General features: G+C 49.1%; 1 pseudogene; it reads left to right on the forward strand.

Annotated features, from left to right (window-relative positions):
- Nucleotides 1–3,849: 3,849 nt before the first annotated feature.
- Nucleotides 3,850–3,936, forward strand: LOC139021306 (U6 spliceosomal RNA; annotated as a pseudogene).
- The last annotated feature ends 2,102 nt before the right edge of the window (nt 3,937–6,038 follow it).

The following is a 6,038-nucleotide window of genomic DNA, read 5'->3' on the forward strand; positions in this document are numbered from 1 at the left end:
CCCTTCATCCGAGTTCCACTTGATCTCCTTTATGAACACCCTCGGAATCGTACATTTCGGTCCCACCCCACCCCCATTCCCCATTAAATCGCAGCCCGGTGTCCCCGCTGTTCAGAGCAGGCAGGGCTGCGGAGGCGGTCACCAGCGGAAGCCGACGCTCGAGCAGACACGGTGCCTGGCGCCCACGTCACTGTCTCCCAGGCCCATCTGTGCTACAGAGAAGGGGGCGGAGGCGGCGGGGGATGGGGAGGAGGTACCTCGGGGTGAAGAGGGAGAAGGAGTTCTTGGAGGGTTTGAGGACAGAGGAAGGGCCAGGGCAGAAGCTCTCACCTCTCTTTCTTGGCCATTTTTTTCAGAGACAAAGTGTGGACACCCATGAGGTCGTGCAAACTGGATAGAGCTGGAAACTGAGGCTGGTAGAGCATCAGTCCCCAGGCTACAGGCCGAGGGGACTGCAATCTCCACTCCCTGTCTTCTTTCTGGTACTCACTATGGGTGTCCAGGTGTAAAGAACTGTGAGGTCTGAAGAAAGGAAAGGAAGTGGGGTAAGGGGGCGGGATGGAGAAGCGGTGGGGTTTGGGGGATAAGGAGAGAAGGGAGGGAAGATAGGATGAGGGGTGAGGAAAGGAGGGGAGGGGAGATAGGGAGGAGAAGAGAAGATGAGAAGGGGAACAAGGAATAGAAGGGAGGGGAGATGGGGTGAGCAGCAAAGGGATGGGAGAGATGGAGTGAGGAAGACTGAGGCAGGGAGGGGAGGTGGGGTGATGAGGGAATGGAATAGTGTGGCATGGAGATGGGCAAAGTAGGATAAGGGAGCCAGGACTGGTGCTGTCTCCTTAGATCTGGAGGCTCTCACTCCCCTAACTCCAGACTCATGGGGGCCTGGTTTGTGGGTGGTTCTGTTTCCTCCTATTCCAGTTGTGTATTTTGCCTCCTCCAGCCTTGCCTGTGCCAACACGGAGGCAGAAAATTTAGTCACCGGCCCTTAACCTGGTCCTTGTGAATGCTAACGTGTAGGCTTAGCACTCTGAGGGTTCAGGGCTGTGTGTTCAGGTATTGGTGGCAGGGACTCTGTTGTCTGCTGGGTTCCCTATGGCCCCGGTGTGTCAAGCGTGTATGTGAGGAATCAGGGTGAGGCCTAGGGCAAAAAAATGGAAGCTCTGGAGACAGATGGTCGGCCTCGTGAGGTTACTTGCCACATCTGTGCCTCATTTTCTTCTTTGTAAAATGGGGATGGACAACAGCAGTACCTCATGGGATTATTGTGAGGGTTAATTAAGGTAACACATGATGCACCTAGTTCTGAGCCTGGCATATAGATAATCCTCACAAAATTAACTGTTAGCCTGAACGTTCACAGATATCTGGGTGTGTGAGTGCATCTGTGAATGCTTGTCTGGTTGGGAGTTATTTGTACTGTTATAATCTGTAATGCAATTTGTGAGCAAGAGTGTGTGTGTGCAATAAGTTTTGTGTGGTAGGGTGCCTGACTCTGTGTTATTTGCTGTAGGTGTGTGATTTGTGTTAGTGTGCACGTGTGATGAAATGACTGTGTAAGCTGGTGTCTGTATGACAAAGAGTGGATGAAGTGTGGCTTCATGGCTGTTGACACACTGACATCGTGTCTGCTGGTGTATGCATGCATCTGTGATCTTGTCAGTTCCAAACACCCCATTTACCCTCCCTCCCCATGGGATGTCATAATCCTAGGTGTTCCTCATTTCCTCACCCTGAAGGAACCGGAAACCTGGGGGCACACGTGGGGGTGGGTGCCAATGGGGAGGTAGACAGGAGCACGTGTTCCGTCCCAGACTGTGTATGGGAGGGGGAGCCCCCTATCTTGCACATATCCTAAAAGCTTCAGGGGAAGTGCTCCCCCTCCATCCCATGCTCAGTTCCCTGTCTTGTTACCATGGCAGCAGTTGCCAGGGGCTCCCTTGGTTGCTAAGATCTGGGTGTGGGAGGCTGCCAGGCACTGTTGCCAGTAGAAACAGAACCCTGGGGGAAAGGAAGACTACCCCCACAGCTGCCAGCTCTCTGCAGTGACAGGACTAGCCCTTTGACTTCTCCGGTCCCCAGATTGTACTTATGATTTGTATGTGACAGTACTAGGGTTGGTAGGGGGCTTTAATAGGAACTAGAATACTGAGACTTACCTTCTGAGGAGAGAGGGGGCTCTAGCTTGCCCATTATTGTCTTTAAGGTTGGGAGGCCTTTAGAAATTAGTGACTACCTCATTCTGTCCCCCATACTTTATATTTATTCCCTGGCAATACCTGTGCTGCATTTTCCGGTGCTGGTGCTTATCACCTGATGCTTCCACCTGGAACAGGAATGCTACATTGATCCTGTTACCTTGGATGCAGACTGACTTCTTCCTGAGGTCAGACTCATAGCATCTCACCTGGATACATACTTCATGCTGACACCTGAGCTTAGACTTCAGTCCCACACTGAGTCCTAATTTTGGCCTTAGTCTTAGTCCTGAACCTGACAGTTCGCCAAACCCAGCCTCAGTGTGAGCCCTCCTCCTAGACATGAATGAGCCCTCATGTAGATACAGATTTTCGAACTCATCCGAAGATTCATTTCTGATCCTGTACTTTGATTGAACAATGACCAGTGATCTAACGCTCTGGTACTTGTCTGGCATCGCCCTGCATGTTCTGAATCTACACTGACCTGTACCATAAGCGCTCAAGGGGTCATTTCTTGCCTTGGGTGAGAGGACAGTGCAAGGAATGACCAGCAGAGGGCGTGCAACATCAGGTTCTTGCAGTGGTTCTCAACCTTCTGGCCCTTTAAATACAGTTCCTCATGTTGTGACCCAACCACAAAATTATTTTCGTTGCTACTTCATAACTGTAATGTTGCTACTGTTATGAATCGTAATGTAAATATCTGACATGCAGGATGGTCCTAGGCGAACCCTGTGAAAGGGTCATTCGACCGCCAAAGAGGTCACGACCCACAGGTTGAGAACCGCTGGTAAAGGTTGAACTAAATAAATTAAAGTTCCTAACTCAGTTATGCTGATGCTTTGGGGGTCATGTAGATTTGTACAATCATGGATCTCCCTACAGCTCAGCTGGGCTCAGGGCTGGACACTCACCAGAAGGTACTTAACCATTTCCTGGCATCATAGGTCTCAAGCGTACTGGATACCTGGTTGGCACCCTCCTCCCCAGCTAACACTTCTTTGATATGCTCACACAGCTTCACTGCCTTCGCTGATACACAGATAGCGTTTAGTCCCACTGAGCAGAAATCTGCCTCTACTCCATCTGCGGTCTTAGCTCTGTGCTTGAGGTCACATTGCCCTTATAGGTCCCGTCTGCCAGGTATCAGCCTCTGCATCCCTCACGTGTGCTCCTCTCCAGGCTGAACACCCCCCAGGCCTTCACGGGTTCCTCTGCTGCTTTGTTCCGTTCCAGGCACTACGACCATGCTCCCCTGTCTGGGTTCAGTTTGTGGAGCCTGATTTAGCTTTTAGATTTTTTTTTTCTCGCATGCCAGTGCAGTGTACAAGTAAGCCAGCCTGCTCTCTCCTCTGACTCGGACGCTGTTCCATGTAGCCTCAGGTTATATCAGTCTTATTGTAGCCACTCATACTGTTCACCCATACCAAGTGAAGACTGCAACATCTTTTCTCTCTGAGCTGCTAAATCACATCTTGCTCATTTGTACCAGTTATAATTTTGAAAGGAGTGTCATATTGACTTTAAAAACATACTTGAAACAAATGAAATAAAAAACATTTTGGCAATACGTTTTGAGTTTCAGGGCAATCCCTGGGCTTGGAATTCTCACCGTGATGCTTACTTAAAGGTGGGACAAGGAGGAGCCGAAGTGCCCGCTTTGGCAGCACACATACTAAAATTGAGATGGCCCCTGTGTAAGGATGACACACAAATTTGTGAAGTATTCTGTATTTTTGTTTTTGATAAATGTTAACATGTAACACTGTAAATTAAATTTATTTATGAATAAATTAGAATATCACAAAAGAAAAAAAAGAGGGACTGAAGAGTCCCAGCTGGCTTGGCTGTGACTTCAGCACTGTGGACAGAGGCCATGGTCATACCCCAAGCCATGCCTGTGCGTGGGTAGGAAAATGATATACACATAGCCTTCAGATGGGGCCACAAATCCATGCTGCTCACTCAGTGCCTTGCAGTGTATGAAGCTCTTTCCTCTTATCTAACTGATTCTATCCTCACTCAACTATCAGCCTGGGAGGCAGACAGAAGAGAGACTATTTTCTAGATGTTTACAGATGAGGAAACTAAGGTTTAGCAATGTCAAACTTCAAGTAACTCTTTGGGTGGAGTGGGACAGAGAACATTACTCCATGTTTAGCAAATTTGGCAGCTGCTGTTTCGCTTGGTGGAATGACTTCCCCTAGAGCAGTGGTTGGCAAACCGCGGCTCGCGAGCCACATGCGGCCCTTTGGCCCCTTGAGTGTGGCTCTTCCACAAAATACCATGTGCGGGCGCGCACGTACAGTGCGATTGAAACTTCATGGCCTATGCGCAGAAGTCAGTTTTCGGAAAGGAGTGTGGATGGGAGAGTTGGAAGGGGTTGACCTCAGCGAACTTACCTCAATCAGATTGAGGAAGTTTTTAGCAAAGGCCAGCTTAGGAATACCCTAATTAAGTTAATAACAATGTACCTACCTATATAGTTTAAGTTTAAAAAATTTGGCTCTCAAAAGAAATTTCAATCGTCGTACTGTTGATATTTGGTTCTGTTGACTAGTGAGTTTGCCGACCACTGCCCTAGAGAGAAAGAGGAGTGCACTTGAGTCAATGCAGGCCGGGTGGGTGGGAGTTCGTGTGGAACGAAGGCTCCAGCCAGCCCTAGGAACATGTGGGCGGTTGGTAGGAGGGGTCTGAGGGTCTGAAGTTCCAGTCAGGGCTGCCGGAGAGAGGGTAGGGAAATCTTGTCATTTGGGTGTCCACCGAGGCCCAGCTTTCATGCCTTCTTCTGTCCCAATGCTTTGCTTCCCTGAGCCCGGAGAAAGGAGAAGGGACCTGTGAGATGTTATTAAGCTGTCTCTGAGCTGGACGGACCTCCATGGGAAACTCCAGGGAGGAGAGGTATGGGAACCCGTGAGTGAATGGGTTGAGCTGTGCAGATGGTAAGAAATCCTGTGACGTGGCTATAGGCCTGGCTACTTGTATCTGTCTGTTCCCAGCAGGTAGGAAGGGGAGGTGCTGGACCACACAGCAGCTGTTTGTTGTTGAGGTGTACTTTAGGCAGAGGCCATTGGCTGTACCCCAGCTCTGCCTGGAACTGTGGGCAGGTGAAGAACATGGGTACTGAGGCCCGACTACCTGGTTCCCCTGCTTCCTAGCTATGTGACTATAACCTTGAGAGACTTTCAGCATCGCTGTTCCTCACTTTTCTCATCTGTAATACAAGTCTCATAGGGTTGTTTTGAAGAGGAATTACTTTATGGAAAGTGCTTAGAACTTCCCAGTGCATAAAAATATTAACAATTATTTGTATTTGGCTTGGAGACAGAGAACCTGCCCCTGAGCCACAGACTGGAGATGCTTTCCTGCTACAGGTACTGGTTGTGTTCTTACCGGGTAAAGAGATGAGTAGGGATTCTATCGTCCTCTGAAAGTTTCTCCAGACTGCAGTTAACCAACCATATTATGTCACATTAAAACAACTAGCAAGAATGAGTAAGAAACTCTCAGACCAAGGAGGGCCCAGAAGACCAGCAGAAAACACAGCCAACTAGCTTCCCTACTTGTAGCTCAGCAGGAATTGGGAAGAGAAAAGTGTTTAAAATGGGCCCTTGATGGGAAGGATGGGACAGTACAAAGCAGACAGGCTTAGAAGACTTACCTCTTCCTCAGTTTCTCCAAAAACTCTGGCCTCTTCAGTGCCTCCATATCCCCTCTGTGTTGGTGATGGAACCCTTGCCTCCTCCCACTCCCACACATCACTTAGTTCTTGGGAAGGTCAGTACCAAGAAAGCTTTAGAAAGAGAGCCATGGTGTATTGTGTTCTTGGAAGCTATAGCT

The sequence above is a fragment of the Myotis yumanensis genome, unplaced genomic scaffold (genome assembly GCF_028538775.1).
Source record: "Myotis yumanensis isolate MYYU_CA2020_CCGP unplaced genomic scaffold, mMyoYum1.0.hap1 SCAF_12, whole genome shotgun sequence".
Taxonomy (NCBI): Eukaryota; Metazoa; Chordata; class Mammalia; order Chiroptera; family Vespertilionidae; genus Myotis; species Myotis yumanensis.